Here is a 17,611-nt window from a genome sequence, read left to right as displayed (position 1 = left end):
ACCTCTAAGGGTACGTCTACACTACAAGACTATTTCGAATCAACTTAATTCGAATTTGTGGAATCGACCTTATGAAGTTGAATTTGTGTATCCACACTAAGGACACTAATTCGACTTTGTGAGTCCACACTATCGGGGCCAGCGTCGACTTTGGAAGCGTTGCACTGTGGGAAGCTATCCCACAGTTCCTGCAGTCCCCGCTGCCCATTGGAATGCTGGGTAGAGCCCCCAATGCCTGCTGGGGAAAAAAATGTGTCGAGGGTGGTTTTGGGTAACTGTCGTCATTGAACCGTCAATCACGCCCTCCCTCCCTGAAAGCGCCGGCGGGAAATCTGTTCGCGCCCTTCTCTGGTCGGTTACAGCGCGGACGCCACAGCACTGCGAGCATGGAGCCCTCTGCGATCATCGCTGCACTTATGGCCGTTGTCAACTCCTCGCACCTTATCGTCCACCTCTTCCACAGTCAGCTGCTGAGAAATCGGGCGAGGAGGCTCCGTCAGTGCGGTGAGGAGAGTGGCGCAGACCTCTCACAAAGCAGGGTATGCCGCGCAGTGGAGATCATGGTGGCAATGGGTCAAGTTCATGGTGTGGAACGGCGATTCTGGGCCCAGGAAACAAGCACGGAGTGGTGGGACCGCATAGTGCTGCAGGTCTGGGATGAATCACAGTGGCTGCGAAACTTCAGGATGCGTAAGGGCACTTTCCTTGAACTCTGTGACTTGCTGGCCCCTGCCCTGAAGCGCCAGGACACCCGGATGCGAGCAGCCCTGACTGTGCAGAAGCGAGTGGCCATAGCCCTCTGGAAACTTGCAACGCCAGACAGCTACCGGTCAGTAGCGAACCACTTTGGCGTCGGCAAATCTACTGTAGGGCTTGCTGTGATTCAAGTAGCCCACGCAATCGTTGAGCAACTGCTCTCAAAGGTAGTGACTCTAGGAAACGTCGAGGTCGTCAGAGATGGCTTCGCTGTGATGGGATTCCCAAACTGAGGTGGGGCTATAGATGGGACTCACATCCCTATCCTGGGACCAGCCCACCAGGCCAGCCACTACATTAACCGAAAGGGCTACTTTTCTATGGTGCTGCAAGCACTGGTGGACCATAGGGGACATTTTACCAACATCTACGTCGGGTGGCTGGGCAAGGTTCATGATGTGCGTGTGTTCAGGAACTCTGGTCTGTTTAGACGCCTCCAGGCAGGTAGTTTCTTCCCGGACCACAAAATAACGGTTGGGGATGTGCAGATGCCTACAGTGATCCTCGGGGACCCAGCCTACCCGCTAATGCCCTGGCTCATGAAGCCCTATACAGGCGCCTTGGACAGTGAGAAGGAACTCTTCAACTACCGGCTGAGCAAGTGCAGAATGGTGGTGGAGTGTGCTTTCGGACGTCTCAAGGGGAGATGGCGGAGCTTACTCGCTCGGACCTCAACGAAAAAAATATCCCCGTTATTGCAGCTTGCTGTGTGCTCCACAATCTCTGTGAGAGCAAGGGGGAGACCTTTATGGCGGGATGGGAGGTTGAGGCAAATCGCCTGGCTGCTGATTACGCTCAGCCAGACAGCCGTGCCGATAGAAGATCCCAGCGGGAAGCGCTGTGCATCCGGGAGGCTTTGAAAGCTAGGTTCCTCAGAGAGCAGGGTAACCTATGACTGTCCACTTGACTTACAGAGAAGCTGAACCTGAGCCTGTTTCAGTGACTGTTGACTTCTATCTGCGGTTACATACCCCGTTCTCCAGGTTTCCCCCCTTCTAACACACGTTTTAAAATAAAGTTAATTGAACACTGATTATTAACAAAGTTTTCTTTAATTATGAATTCCTGTTCTAGGGTTGAAACATGGACGCAGACTGTGGTGGGTACGGTGTGCACTGATGTACAGACTGCTTCTACACTAGAGGAATGACAGGCTCCTGCTCCTACAGTGGTCTCTGGGGGGAGGACGGTTGCGGGTGGGTGTGCAGGAAGGGGTGGGTTTGCAGGAAGGGGTGAGGGGTGCCGTCTTTGGGACGGAGTTTGGATGCAGGCTCTGGGCTGGGGGTTGGGGCGTAGTAAGGGGTGAGGGGTGTGTGGGAAGGGTGAGTATGTGTCCGTGGATGAGGGCTCTTGCTGGGGCTCAGGGCATCGGAGAGGCTCGTGGCTAGGGTGGAAGGGCATGGTAAGGGCAGCCTGCCTTGCCATTTGTGGATGGCAGGCGCTAGGACCCTGGGGCAGCATACACCTCACAGACTGACCCGGGGCAGCATACACCTCCCAGACTGACCCTGGTGCCTAGTGACTGCAGTCTGTGTGTGTCCTGCTGTTGATCCTGCCCCCAAGTCTGTACCCTGGTAATGGAGGTGTAGCAGGGTGGACCCTGCTCCGGGGTTTTAAGGGGTTAGAAAGCAGCCTGGTAGGGCTTGAGAGCTGCGGCTGGAGGCTGGGCTGATGGGGAAAGTGGCTGCAGCTGGAGGCCACGCCCCAAACTGAAGCCCTGGGGCTTATATGAGGCAGGGAAGCCAGAGCCCAGGGAGAGTCTCTCTCTGGCTTCAGAGAGGGATGGGCCTGGCTGCTTAGCTTGAGCATAGGTACCTGAGTGGAGCAGGGCTGGGGGACAGGCTGAGGAGCTAGGGAAGCTCCAGCCTGGAAAGCCCCAGGCTGCGGCCTAGCAAAGGGCCAAAGGTACTGGGGGTTGCAGAGGGCAGCCCAGGCGTAGGACAAGGCAGCAGGTCCAAACCCCCTATTGCCTGTGATGAGTGGGCTGATACTGCAGTCTGCCCCAGGGTGTGGGGCTAGACCATGACTGTCAGTAGCCACTACTGAGGCAAGGCGGGGATAGTAGCGTGGGGTTCCCCTGGGAGGGGGAGACCCAATTATAGATAGGGGGCACCGGGTCCAGGGAGGGACGCCGGGGCCAGAGAACAGGCGGGTCACCAGCCTGCTGAGGGCGCTCCAGGGCTGGACCGAGGGACATTCTGCGGCCAACCAGCAGGAGGCGCGGCAGGGGTGAGTACCACCCGTTTACAGGAGGCTATCCTATGCGATTAAAAAACCCCTCCCCCCCTTCACACAAAGTCTTCTGACAAGAAAAACGGGACGGAAACAGTGAATAACAACAAACTACTTTTAATACTCAACTACACAGTGGGGGGATGAAACTTGGATTTGGGACTGGGTGATCCAGGAAGGGAAGCACTTCTCAAAGTTTATGGCATCAGAGCTGTGTGGTACATGAGCGCTCTGCTGGGGTGCAGTGACAGTTTTCACGGCCCCTAGCGCCCCTCCTTCTTGTTATTTTGGGTGAGGGGGGGACAGGACTTTGTGGCGGGGGAGGGCGGTTGCAGATACAGTGCAGGGGGGCTCTCTCCTCCTGCCTGCGGTCCTGCAGAACATCTACAAGGCGCCGGAGCGTGTCCGTTTGCTCCCTCATTAGCCCAAGCAGCGTTTGAGTCGCCTGCTGGTCTTCCTGCCGCGACCTGTCCTCCCGTTCGATGTGTGAGCGCTGGTGCTGACATAGGGTCTCCCTCCACTGTCTCTGCTCGGCCGCCTCGGCTCTGGAGCAGGCCATCAGTTCCGAGAACATGTCGTCCCTAGTCTTTTTCTTTCGCCGCCTAATCTGCGCCAGCCTCTGTGAGGGGGATGGCGGGGCAGTTCGTGAAAGAGCCGCAGCTGTGTGATGGGAAAAAGGAAGTGATTTCCTTGAAAAGATACATGTTTGCGAACAGTGAACACAGTCTACTCAGTTTCTGTGAACAAGACCATACAGGGCACCTAGTCTCACGAGCTCTCAGGACAAGTTTGAGATTTCGGAATACGCTTTCAGTGGCTGCGGTCTTGCACCGGAGATCGGACAAGTGGGGCGGTACAGCTGAATCCGTTTATCAGCCAGGCCTGGTAAGCCCTACACTATAGGCTGCTTAACAGTTAATGGGTAGCTGTGCCCTCCCGCAGAAGGCAATCTGGAAAGCATAAAGTCCGACCCTGTTCCAGCCCCTCGCGGCTGTGCCCGGGAAAGATCACTGTATGCTTTTCCTCTGCAGCCTCCAACACGTCCCTGTTGAACGAAGGTCTTTGCTATGCAAAGTAAAAGTCAAGCAGTCACAATAGTAACAGTACACTAATTGCCCTACTTAGATGCAGCAGTCGCCGAACGACATTACCCTGAGGCGGGTCACTTGGAGAGAGAGAGAGAAGATGCTGCAGGAATCCCTGCACAGACCAGGACCGTATGCAGCCATGCTGGTGGAGGCAATGATTCCGCTTTACGTGAGGATGGCCTGGTGCGGAAGAGTGTGCTTCCACGGAGCACCAAATAAGGCACCTCTCCCCAGGAACCTCCTGCGGAGGCTTTTCGAGCACCTCTATGAGACCTTCGTGGAAGTGTCCGAAGAGGATTTCTCTTCCATCCCTATATGTGTGGACCTTCTTTTTATATAGTTTTATATGGACAACTTTTTAGCTAGTTTTTATATAGTATATATTCCTGTTTTTTAAGAAATAAATGTTTCCATGTTTATAACACTTACCGACTGATCCTTCCCCTGATTCTGAGTCCGTGTTAACGGCCGGGGAGGGTTGGTAGGGGATCTCTGTGAGGGTGATGAAGAGATCCTGGCTGTTGGGGAAAGCGGTATTGTAAGCGCTGTCGCCTGCGTTGTCCTCCACAAACCCTTCCTCATCTTCCCCATCGGCGAACATCGCCGAGGAACTGCCCCTCGACACTATCCCATCCTCAGAGTCCACGGTCACTGGTGGGGCAGTGGTGGCAGACCCACCGAGAATGGCATGCAGTGCCTCGTAGAAGCGGCATGTCTGGGGCTGGGCTCCGGAGCGTCCGTTTGCCGCTCTGACTTTTTGGTAGCCTTGTCTCAGGTCCTTGATTTTCACGCGGCACTGCATTGTATCCCGGCTGTATCCTCTGAGTGCCATGGCTTTGGAGACCTTCTCATAGGTCTTTGCATTCCGTTTGTTGGAGCACAGCTCCGAAAGCACAGACTCATCGCCCCACACAGCGATCAGATCCAGGACTTCCCGGTCTGTCCATGCTGGGGACCTCTTTCTATTCTGGGATTGCATGGACTCCTCTGCTGGAGAGCTCTGCATCGTTGCAGGTGCTGCTGAGCTCGCCCCGATGTCCAACCAGGAATTGAGATTCAAACTGGCCAGACAGGAAAAGGAATTCAAATTTTCCCGGGTCGTTTCCTGTGTGGCTGGTCAGAGAATCCAAGCTTGGACTGCTGTCCAGAGCGTCAACAGAGTGGTGCACTGTGGGATAGCTCCTGGAGCTACTAAGTTCGATTTGCATCCACACCTAGCCTAATTCGAGATAGCCATGTCTAATTTAGCGCTACTCCCCTCGTCGGGGTGGAGTACCGAATTCGAACTAAAGGGCCCTCTAGGTCGAATTAAACAGCTTCCTGGTGTGGACGGTTGAGCGATTAATTCGAATTAACGCTGCTAAATTCGATTTAAAGTCCTAGTGTAGACCAGGCCTAAGGCACACCAAATCAGCCAAACAGAGAGGACTTTGGTTGTATCCCACTGGCTAACCATAAGCTATACAAGCAATTCCCTTAGACACTCCAGTTTCCCAGTATTACCACCAGTGCCACTCATCCTGGGGATGAATGGTTATGAAAACCAATACCCCAGTAAAATAAAAAAGATTGTCCTGATCCCAAAGGACCAAGCCCCAGACCCAGGTCAATATACAAATCAGATTTTACCCACAAATCTCGCTGTTGCCAATCCTTTAGAATCTAAAATCGAAAGGTTTATTCATAAAGGGAAAAAGATATAAATGAGAGCTAGAATTGGTTAAATAGAATCAATTACATACAGTAATAGCAAAGTTCTTGGTTCAGGCTTGTAGCAGCGATAGAATAAACTGCAGGTTCAAATTAAGTCTCTGGAGTACATCCACAGCTGGGCTGGGTCATTCAGTCCTTTGATCAGAGCTTCAGTTTGTAGCAAAATTCCTCCAGAGGTCAGAAGCAGGATTGAAGACAAAATGGAGGGGTTTTCAGGGCCTTTTATAGTCTCTGCCTGTGGAAGGACCCCTTTTGTTCTTACTGTGGAAAATCACAGCAGCAAGGTGGAGTCTGGAGTTACATGGGCAAGTCTCATGTCCATGCATGACTCAGTTTGCAGGTGGCAGCCATTGCACACATGCTATCTTGAACGTTCCCAGGAAGATGTCTTATGTGGATTGGAGTCTCCCAAGGTCCATTGTTAGTTAAATGTTTCTTGATTGGGCACTTAATTTTCAACTTCCTTTCTCAAGAATCAGAGGGGTAGCCATGTTAGTCTGGATCTGTAAAAGCAGCAAAGAGTCCTGTGGCACCTTATAGACTAACAGATGTTTGGGAGCATGAGCTTGTGGGTGAATACATGCATCCGACGAAGTGGGTATTCACCCACGAAAGCTCATGCTCCCAAATGTCTGTTAGTCTATAAGGTGCCACAAGACTCTTTGCTGCTTTCTCAAGAAGCTGACCAAATGCTTCACTAATGCTATTTAGAATCAAACACATTGAGATACAAGTACATAGCCAATATTCATAACTTCAACTACAAAAATGGTACACACATACAGATAGCATAGTCATAACCAGCAAATCATAACCTTTTCATAGACACCTCACACAATAACCCTTTGTACAATATTTGCTGCAAATATATAACAGTGGTTGCAACAATGATCTATACGGTCATAGTATATGTCAAAAACATCACACCTGGTTTGACAATGGCATTCTGAGTCCTTAGAGTCCTCCCTGCAGCTTGAATTGGGTACAGTGTTCCTCTTCACCTCCTGACGCTGCCTGCTATGCAGCGCTGCTATGTGCTGCTCCACAGCTGCTGCCTTCCACCCCAGAGGTGGCTGCATTCCAAAGGGTGATGGCATATAGTGCTTTGGAATCTGGTAGGATGAAAGCTGGAAATGAAGTGCTTGTTATTCTTATGTTACCCATAGCGGTGGCAGGAAGGCAGGCAGTCTGTGGGGTAGTGCAGGAATGAGGATGCTGGTAAGGAAGGTCATTCTTAGTGCCTGCCCCTGCTGCCACTGGAGACAATGGCAGGATCAGACCCTTAGCCTGGGTCTACACTTGCAAGTTGTATTAGCATAGCCATGTTGGTCGGGGTATGAAAACCCAGCTCCCGCCTGACCTAGTTGTGTTGACCTAAACCTCAGTGTAGACGCAGCTACATCAACGGGGTCAGGGAGGTCTAATGCTGCTTGGGGGAGTGGTTTCCTACACCAACCGAAAAGCTCCTTCTGTTGGATGGCCTGCATCTGCACTCAAGGGCTGCGCTGAGGTAGCTGTGCCAGCATAGGTGCTGTCGTGTAGACATACCATAGGCAGGAGTGATTCAATCACATGTACCCCCTGGAATGCCCTCTGATTCGGGCCTCTGCCCTGACCTCAGTACACAGCCTCCCCCTGCCCTGCCATGCAGTGCTGGTGTGTGGGGGAAGGGAAGGAAGTGGGAATGGCTGTAGGGCTCCTCTCTAAGCCAAGCGGGAGGGGTTTTTGAGGGGGCCCAGTGGGGTGAAAGGGGAGACATCCTGAACCCTGGGGGGTTGTGCTGGTCTCCTCGTGGAGCGCACACCTCAGAGTGCCGGAGCAAGAGCAGCACGCGTCCTGCAAGCATCATGCCCCGGCGTCTGTGCTGCCAGGAGGAGGGGGAGATGTGTGTGAGGAGTGAAAGCTGCTGTGCAGGCGCAGGCAGGTAAACACTCCCTGAGGGATGTGGTGAGGCGGTGTGTACTCACCGCCCCCGTGTTCAGACAGCAGATCGAAGACACGATCCGGAAGAGAGAAGTATTTATAGAAACAAGGGCAGGCGAACAAGCAGAGCCCTGAGCCAGTGCCAGTTCAGTGGCTGGTGATGCCTTGTGCTTTCAGCGAAACCTCTGCTGGCATGTGCCAGCTGCTGACTGAGAATCGGGCCGCCTCCTGTGCCCACTGCAGGTCCCCACCAGGGTCGTGCAGGGGCCATGCCCTGAAAGTAGCACAGGTCAGAGGTTTTCAAGCAGAGTCCCAGAAGTGCTGCATGCCCATGTCAGTTACAGTCGGTACCTGCAGCTCTCTCTAATCCTCCCAAGGATCAGGCCTGGCACTGGGGCTCTCCTTTGATCCCCCCCATTCCCTGGCAAAGATTGTGGTTTGGGATGAAAAGTGCTGTGCAGAGCCCAAAGAGCTCTGTCAGTAAACGGGAGCTCAGACTCGCTACAGGTCGGAGGCTGGGGCGAGGATCCTGCCTGGGTTTTGAAGGCCGTTGAACTCCTGTGTGCTAGCACGCCAGTGGTAGGTGTGGCCTATGGGCATCACAATACCCAGCTGGAGATGACAGTAAGGACGTCAAGCAGGCATTTCTCTGAGAATAACAATGAGGCCTTGTCTACACCAACCGTACTGCCTTAACCCTACCGGTATAGCTAACGTGTCCGACCCCTGGCGTGGATGCAGTAAGACTGGTATAAAGGTGCTTATACTGGTATTGCTGTTACCCAGTAGAGCTAACTCCCCTTCCCTTAGGGGAAGGCACTGGGCCCACACTAGAGATTGTACTGGTGTGTGTAGTTCGGTGAATGATCACCCCCTAACCAGCGTGGTGTAGGGAGACTAGGCCCAGCCCACACTGCATGACCAGCTGCTCTCCCAGGGTTGTGGGCTCTGGATCTGGGGGTTTGGTTTGGCTGGCTGTGGAATTCAGCAGCGGATCTGGGTGCAGACTCTGACGTTGCAGCAGGTACTCTGGGCTCATCACATTGCGTGGCCTGCGGGTGTTTGGTTACAGGCTGTGAGCTCAGGATAGTCTAACAGCAGTCTGCAAGTATGCTGTGCAGCACCTTGCTCTGCTAACATTGATTTAACCTGCTCCCCCTTGGGAAGTAGCTTGGTATTAGTAGCCCTGGTTTCCAGAGGGATATATCAAGACCCAAAGAGATCCAAGTATATTTCTGAAAGTTATGTGGTGAATCACAGCAGAACTAGGAATAAACCCAGGACTCCTGATCTGCATCCCCCTTCTCTTGCAGTATCTTTCTGGGCTCTCTCCCTCAGCCTGCAGCGTCTATTTTACTAGCCCAGGAGATGTGCAGCCCTAGTGCATTCACAGTGCAGGTCCAGCCCAAGCTGTGAGCAGGGCCAGTCTCCTCTCACTGCCTTTCTGACATGCCTCCCCTCAACCTGGAGGGACCCTCTGTGGGGCGAGAAGGAGACAGGACTGTCTGTGATCTGTCCTGCCCTGGGCCTCTCTGGCGCTGACTGCAAACCAGGTGGTGGTTAGGAGACAAAGAACTGGACCAAGATCTTCTTTACTCATGTTGCATTGGCCCCACACAGACTTCACAGGGAAAGGTGATTTCCAGTCCCTGTGGTAAGTTATCTCATCATGCTGCTGGCTTGAAGCCCTGCTGGCATTTGGCCTGGAGCTCCCCCCTTCTGTCTGTGCACCTTTGTCCAGACTGTCAGGCATAGCCAGGCCGCTGGGGTTGGAACAACAGCATCATTCTGGTAATGTCGTGCTGGCAGCCCAGGCTGAGTCCTAACCCCCAGCTAGGCCCAGCTGTGGGTGCCAGTGCTAATGGTATGTGTGTGTGTGTGTGTGTCTCTGCTGTTGGATGTGGCTGGAGAATCCAAAGGGTTACAGCAAGAGCAGGACACTGAATGTGGAGCAGGCTGTGCCTGCGATGCTGTTAGGTGCATGTACATTTACTGTGCACAAAGGGACTTGTGTTGGAGACAGTGTGGTCTAGTCGGTAGAGCACTGAACTCAGGTGACCTGGTTCTGCCACTGGCCTGCTGGGTAACCATGGGCAAGTCATTTCCCCTGGCTGTGCCTCAGTTTTCCCAATGGTAAATGGGGCTACTGATCCTGACCTTCTTTGCAAAGTGCTCTGAGCTCTACTGATGGAAGTGCCACATGAGAGCTAGAGATTATTAAGATTTGCTTAACGTGAGCTCTCCTTGCATGAGTATTAGTCACACGCTCATTACCACTCAGTGTGTCCCTTCTGTACCAACCGCATACACTCTCAGCACCCTCCCCCAGCCACCAGGCTGCCCTTGGACTAGGCCTGCCATGCGTCCAAGCAGGAGACACCCCTTTGTTCTGTCTTGCTGGCTGGCCAGGGAAGCTGTTCAGCAAATATGATCAGCTCCTTCCGGTGTGTGGGTTTGGTTTTGTTCTCTCACACATAAACTACTTGGGGGGAAAAGGGATCTTAAAAACTCCAGGTGTTTTAAGGAAGTTAACAGGACCAATGGGACCCCACTTGCTTTTCCTAAGGAGGAATCACAAAAGCTAGGTAGGGATGATATCTCCATCTCCCAGGGACTAATCCCCCCAGGAGATTTACAGAAGAGCAGGGAGTCCTGACTCCCCAGTCTGCTGCCAAGGGTACTAGGCACATCTTACACCCAGACCTTTTGAAAGCAGTATCCGTTACATCCAGAAAGATGCTGCCTTGTATTCCTGTCAGGGGCAGCATGGAGCTTGCTTGCTTTTCACTTGCACTTGAGAAAAAGTGGGCATGGCTTTCAGTGAAAGGAGGGGTGTGGTCAGGACCAAATCCCGCCCTCTATAGGTTGCCTTCCAACAGCCGCAGGGTGGGGAAAACAGTCAACTGAGAAGAAGCAAGTTGGAAGCTGCCCAGAGCAGCTGTAAGGTGCCCATTGCCTACTGGGCACATAGGGGAGCAAAGCAGATGTGGATGCTGCTGCAAAACTGTGAGTGCCCGTGGGAGCTACCCCTGTAGTACTGGAGGTGCTGGGTGGAGTTCTGTCTGGTGCTTGGGGGTAGGGAGCTGAGCAGAGGACTCTGTTCTGTACCGATGTCTTCATTTTATTGGGCTGCCTTGTCTCTGACGCACAGAGATTGGTTTTGGAGCTGACGCATGTGTATGTTCCTCTGTGGCTGGCCTGTCTGACCGATTGTGCAGTATCCCTACACTGAGTCTCTAAAGGCACGTGCATTGATAACAAACTCACCCCAGAGTTTGCAGGCACACATGTCTGCAACAGCAATGACACTGCACGCACAGCCCTATGGTCAGCACCCATCCACACACACGTCACTGGAATACTTTGCCTCATGCAACCAGGACCGGTGCAAGGATGTTTCGCGCCCTAGGCGAAACTTCCACCTTGCGCCCTCCCCGAGCCCTGCGGCAGCTCCCCACCGGCCCTGAGGCGCCCCGTGGCAGCTCCCACCCCCTCCGCCCTGAGGTGCCCCCCATGGCAGCTCCCCACCTCCCCCTAGCATGGGGAGCCGTGCGGCAGCTCCCCACCCTAGCTCACCTCTGCTCCGCCCCCCTCCCCAAGCCCTGCGGCAGCTCCCCCCCGACTGCCCTGAGGCACCTCCCCGGCAGTAGCTCCCCACCCCCCCTCCACCCTGAAGCGCCTCCCCCATGGCAGCTCCCCCACCGCCCGGCCCGGGGAGCTGTGCGTCAGCTCCCCACCCCAGCTCACCTCTGCTCTGCCTCCTCCCTGAGCACGCTGTCGCTACTCCACTTCTCCCACCTCCCAGGCTTGCAGCGCCAATCAGCTGTTTGGCACTATAAGCCTGGGAGGGAGAGAAGCAGAGTGGGGCAGCGTGCTCAGGGGAGGAGGCAGAGCAGAGGTGAGCTGGGGCGGGGAGTTCCCCTGTGTGCCGCCCCCCCCCACTTGCTACAGGCGGCCTTTCCTGCGCCCCCCTGCCCCAGCTCCCTCCGCCTAAATGCCGCCGCCGACTGGGGCGGCCGAAGATCCGGTCCCAGCCGAAGAAAATGCCGCCCCCCAAATGCTAGCGCCCGGTCGCCTAATAGGTTGCACCAGCCTTGCATGCAGCCGTGACTTACTAAAATGCTGGTGACTTATGATCTCTCCCTGGCTTCTACATTACTTTCTCATTAGCCACACACCTTGTACTTGTGCACTGCCTGTCTGTCTGCTTCTGCTGATACCATCAGCTGCCCATGCTCCTGTGTTAAGCATAACAGAAATCTGTAATAGTCTAGCTCACTGCTGTAGCTACAGGGCCCTCCGGGTGGGAGAAGGAGCTTTTACAGCATTTTAACGTCTTTTAAAAATGTCCATTATGATCCGCCTGGGCTCTGGCTCTCGGTGTGAGATTTGTGCACACACTGTTCTTTCTCTCCCATTCAAATGGTCATCATATTGCCCCCTGCCACACACAAAGTGTAGACATCCCACTACACATGGAGATCAGTGAACACAACGGGCTGAGACAGAGAGAAATCAGCTGAAGAATCCCCTAGCCTTGCAAATCTCCACAGGGCCTGAGCCCAGAAAATAGAACCTTGTCTACCTTGGGGTACATGGTCTGTGCTGCAAGAGGCATCCAGGAGGACAGACCTAGATTTGGCCTCCTCCTGCAGTCCCTTGAGCCAGCTGGTCTGAAATGAACAAGTGTTTATCAATAGCCACAGTCCTTTGTGCTTCTCTAGCATCCTCCCTCTGAGGAGCTCCGCCTACACTGCAAACTTTAACAAACTGGGCACAAGAGGCTTGTTTAAGGTCACACAAGTAGTTGGGGTCAGGGCTGGGCATTGAATCTAGGAGTCCTGGCCACCAGCCCCCTGCTGTAACCACAAGACCATCCTCCAGTGAGCCTGGGGGAGCTTTGAATGATTGTCTCCACGTTCATTGCTTGTAACTCCCTTTTAGGGCTTGCAAATGAAAACCAGTCCACACCTGCTGCTCTGAGTGGCTAGAGGGTGCTAATGCTCCTCATGTAACCTTTGAACTTGGTGAATTGGACGGTTCAGGCAGGACTTCCCCTTTCCCACCCCCAAAATACTCTGTAACAGAAATAGCTCTCTCTGAACGCGTGCGTGGTCAGGGCAGCTGGCTGTGAATTCTCTGTGGTGCTGGAGCGTGGGCCCCTGGAACCTCGAGGAAAGCAGAAGTGGCTAGGGAGCATTCAGTGTGCAGAAGGAAGTTTCACTTCTGTTGGGTTCAAACAGAAAGTGAAGGAGGCGACTTGCTTTGTCACGATGAACATTGATTTTCGGATCAGTCCCTTCGAATTTCCAGGGCGGGGCTGGGGGGCATGGACGGAGCAATGTGCCATGGGAGATAGTACTGCCACTGCATGGGCTCTACCTGCTCTGTGGGTGCATGGGGGCATGGCCCCAAGCACCCAGGCAAGTCTGAATGCAGCCAGGAGGAGGCGCTGATGACCAGTCATGGTGCTCTGGAGCAGTTCCTCTCCCTCTAGGGAGCTTGTTCTTGTACTTGTTTTCTAGGCGTGCTTTGCACGGCTCCCAATTATGGGACATGGAATTGGATCGTCTTGCAGAGCCCTCTGAGATCTGAGTGCCCCAGCATGGGGCAAGGAGCAGGCTGCTGCTACCTAAGAGGGATACTGGCACCGATGTGAATGTCCACAGACTGTCCCTCAGGGTGGGAGCAGCCTTACGGCTGGCAGCGGACTCAGACAGGGCTGCCTCTGGGAATGGGAGATGGCTGGTCACCTAGGCAGTTAGTGGATTGGATTCCATTCACCCAGGGAATGGGGGCGTTATCAAACTCATCGTCCCTTTGGTCTGTCTGCACAGAATGGACCAGCCCCTCCCAAATCTCCCATCCCAGCAAGTGCTGAGTCTGGTGTCAGACCTGGACTGGTTCTTTGGGGGCTTGCTCCAAAGACCTGGCCTGCGGCTGCGGCAGGAGATCCCTCCAGGGCAGTGCAGCGGCGTCCCTGCCAAGCCTTTGACGCAGTGTGGAAATTAAGCCAGCTGGAGAATCGAACAAGTGTGCAGACCTCCCATAGACAGTGATGGCAAAGCCCACACCAGGGCTGCTGCACTAGGGCATGGTGACTGTGGAAGCTGCATCCAGCCTAGTAGGGTTTAGCCACATGTAGCGATTCCTCAGCTGCCTGCAAGGTGTTGCATGATGATTGCAAACAGGCAGCATTGTTAGGTAGCCACCTGATGGTGACAACGTGCCCTTCTTGGCTTGGCTGGGATAGCAATTCGAGTGTGTCCTTGCACAGCTATGCCACTGCAGCCACACTGCTATTTTTAGCCATGCTACAGTCACATCTCAGATTGCAGTGTAGACATACCCTGGGTATCAGGGACCAAAGAAAATTGGAATGAATCTGTAGGCTCAGACAGCAGAGTCATCAGTAATGCTCTGCACATGCAGCAATGAGGAGAGTTCTCAAGGCCTCCCACACCAAAACCTCAGGCCCCCTGTTGCTTGAGTTAAACAACCTCTGTTTGCTGCTAGTGATCTAGGGTTTAGAACAGTGGTTCTCAAACTTTTGTACTGGTGACCCCTTTCACATAGCAAGTCTTTGTGTGCGACCCCCCCTTATAAATTAAGACCACTTTTTAATATATTTAACACCATTATAAATGGTGGAGGCAATGTGGGGTTTGGGGTGGAGACTGACCGTTTGTGACCCCCCACGTAATAACCTTGCAACCCCCTGAGGGGTCCTGACCCCCAGTTTGAGAACCTCTGGTTTAGAACTACTCCAGCCTTGTCTGCATAAGAATGTCTTTTTGGTATAAACCATGGTATGAATTTAAACCAATGTAGTTCTACCAGTATATCACCTCTAGGGACACTTGTTCTGGTATCGGCGTGGCCTGTTTTCGGCTTAGCTTGTATCACTTGGGAAGAGGTTTTAACTAGGGCTTTTGATTAATTGCAGTTAACTCATGCGATTAACTAAAACAAATTAATCGCGATTTAAAAAATTAATCACAATCGCACTGTTAAACGATAGAATACCAATTGAAATTTATTAAATATTTTGGATGTTTTTCTTCATTTTCAAATATATCAATTTCTGTTACAACACAGAATACAAAGTGTACAGAGCTCACTTTATATTTTTATTACAAATTTTGCGCTGTAAAATGATAAAAGAAATGGTATTTTTCAGTTCAACTCATACAAGTACTGTAGTACAATCTCTTTATCATGAAAGTGCAACTTACAAATGTAAGTTTTTTTGTTACATAACTGCACTCAAAACAATGTAAAACTTCAGAGTTTACAAGTCCACTCAGTCCTACTTCTTGTTCAGCCAATCACTAAGGCCTGGTCTACACTGGGGGGGGGGGGTCGATCTAAGGTACGCAACTTCAGCTACGTGAATAGCGTAGCTGAAGTCGAAGTACCTTGGCTCGAATTACTTACCTGTCCTCACGGCGCGGGATCGACGTCCGCGGCTCCCCCGTCGACTCCGCTACCGCCACTCGCTCCGGTGGAGTTCCGGAGTCGACGGGAGCGCGTTTGGGGTTCGATATATCGCGTCTAGATGAGACACGATATATCGAACTCCGAGAAATCGATTGCTACCCGCCGATCCGGCGGGTAGTGAAGACGTACCCTTAGAGAAACAAGTTTTTTTACATTTAGGGAAGATAATGCCCACTTCTTAATTACAATGTCACCTGAAAGTGAGAACAGGCTTTTGCATGGCAATGTTGTAGCTGGCGTTGCAAGATATTTACGTGCCAGATGTGCTAAAGATTCATATGCCTCTTCCTGCTTTGGCCATCGTTCCAGAGACATGCTTCCATGCTGATGATGCTTGTTAAAAAAATAATGCATTAATTAAATTAGTGACTGAACTCCTTGGGGGAAAATTATGTCTCCCCTGGTCAGTTTTACCCGCATTCTGCCATATATTTCATGTTACGGCAGTCTTGGATGATGACCCAACACATGTTGTTGTTCATTTTAAGACCCCTTTCACAGCAGATGTGACAAAACACAAAGAAGGTACCAATGTGAGATTTGTAAAGATAGCTACAGCACTTGTCCCAAGATTTAAGACTCTGAATTGCCTTCCAAAATCTGAGAGGGACGAGGCATGGAGCATGCTTTCAGAAGTCTTAAAAGAGCAACACTCCAAAGCGGAAACTACAGAATCCGAAGCACCAAAAAAGAAAACCAACCTTCTGCTGGTGGCATCTGACTGAGATGATGAAAGTGAACATGCATCGGTCTGTACAGCTTTGGATCGTTATCGAGCAGAACCTGTCATCAGCATGGATGCATGTTCTCTGGAATACTATCCTGATTCATGCTGAAAAGCCAAAACCCCTGATTTCTTTTGGCAGGAACTAAATCTCAACAAACTCTATTTCAAAAACCCCCAAATGCAATGTTTTGGCTTGCTCCTGGGGCAGTTGGCTATATGAGCAAGCAGCTGCCCAGGTTGTCGGGCAGTCTGGCGGTCAAGCTGCCTGGAGTGCCTGGACCCCGAGGAGCCAGCTGGTTTGGTGGTCGAGCAGCCCGGGGAGCTGGACACCAGGAGATTGAGGACATTGGGCGCTTGATGGCCAGCTGCTTGGCACCATATAGCTAGGGGAGCTGGGGAGTGGGGAGCAGGGGAACCAGCCAGCAGGCTACCTGGCACCCTGGGGAGCTGAGGATTTGGGGAGCAAGATGAGTGGGTGTGTTTGCAGGAAACCAGGCAGGTTTCCCTCAAACACTTTGATGGAACGTTTCAATTTAACCAAATTGGAATTTTCTGGTGTTAAAACTGTTCCCTTGGAAAAGTTCTGAGCAGCTCTGTTTAGAAGTCATGGGAGGGCGCTCTTTCCTCGGCGTCAGTAATGACGGATGCCTCCACCTGGGGTGCTGGGCTGCTCGGGGTGCCTACTTTGAAATGAACCATAAAACAAAGCACGCCTGGCCACTCCTGTAAGGAAAGATCCATGGGACCTGTTAGCACAGAGATTGTAGATGATATATTCTGGCCACCTTCCAACTCACCTTACCATGTTTTCTCTGAAGTTTCAATTAGGTACATTATCTGCCTTCACTTCCACTGCGAAACTGTGATGTAGCTTTGCTGTTAAACGGTTGCTGTGCTCTACCCCAGAGGTGGCTGTGTCCAGTTACAAAGGAAGTGACCCTGGCAGATCTCTGACCTTTCTCACAGGGTGGGTTATGAGTCTTTTGATGCGGTTCTGCTCTGAAGGAAGGAAGGAAGGACTGTGTAGAACAGGCACACAGCAGAGTCCTGTTTGTGTGTGTCAGGCTTTTTACTCTTCTGAGCCCCACAGAGACCAATCAGCTGTAGGAGAGGGAGCTGAGGTCACCCTGAGAATTGGTTACTAAATTCCAGTTGCTAGGCCAGCTCAGGAGATGAATAGCAGCAGATCTTTCGGAGCTGTTGTTTCGGACTGTCTGTAGACTCAGCCAGGTAGCACTACATCTGAAGATTATCTTTGCAACCATAGGGGCCGGAGATCTAGCGCTTTTTTGCTCTGAGCGACAGCAGTGCAACCTCATGGATTGCAGTGGATTACTCCTGATTTATACAGGTGTAATGGAAAGCAGAAGATTTTTAGACAAAGAGCTTAGATTCTGCAACAATTGGAAAATAAATTGTGAGTTTGTGGTTGCGAAATTGCGTTAATACAGAGGGCCCTGCCCCCAATCTGAATTTTTTAGATTCCGAGTAAAACTACCCTTTAATTTGCTGCAGTTGAAACAGGACTTGCTCATCATTGGATCAAAATGGTTTCAAAGTGCCAAGTATTGTTCATTGTTACAGATGGGTCTTTAGTTGGTTGCTGGCTGTGTTTTTCTGGCACTGCTGAGGTGAAGGGAGGGTTTCACACCTAGACTAAGATGCATCAGGC

The 17,611-nt window shown here is 52.1% G+C and overlaps 1 protein-coding gene across 5 annotated transcripts in view; it reads left to right on the top strand.

Annotated features, from left to right (window-relative positions):
• The window catches only part of DGKK (diacylglycerol kinase kappa), a 193,422-nt gene that overhangs the window by 46,775 nt on the left and 129,036 nt on the right, over positions 1-17,611 (top strand). The window contains exon 1 of one of the 5 annotated variants that reach the window (XM_039488325.1): positions 10,622-10,718. The exons of the other annotated variants lie outside the window; for them this stretch is intronic. The gene's annotated coding sequence lies outside the window, so the exon portion shown is untranslated. Of the gene's footprint in view, positions 1-10,621; positions 10,719-17,611 lie in introns of those variants that run through there. 5 annotated transcript variants of the gene reach the window in all.

This window comes from Mauremys reevesii, linkage group 9, assembly GCF_016161935.1.
Source record: "Mauremys reevesii isolate NIE-2019 linkage group 9, ASM1616193v1, whole genome shotgun sequence".
NCBI lineage: Eukaryota > Metazoa > Chordata > Testudines > Geoemydidae > Mauremys > Mauremys reevesii.
The sequence above is the reverse complement of the archived record's forward strand: the minus strand, read 5'-3'. Positions and strand labels throughout refer to the sequence as shown.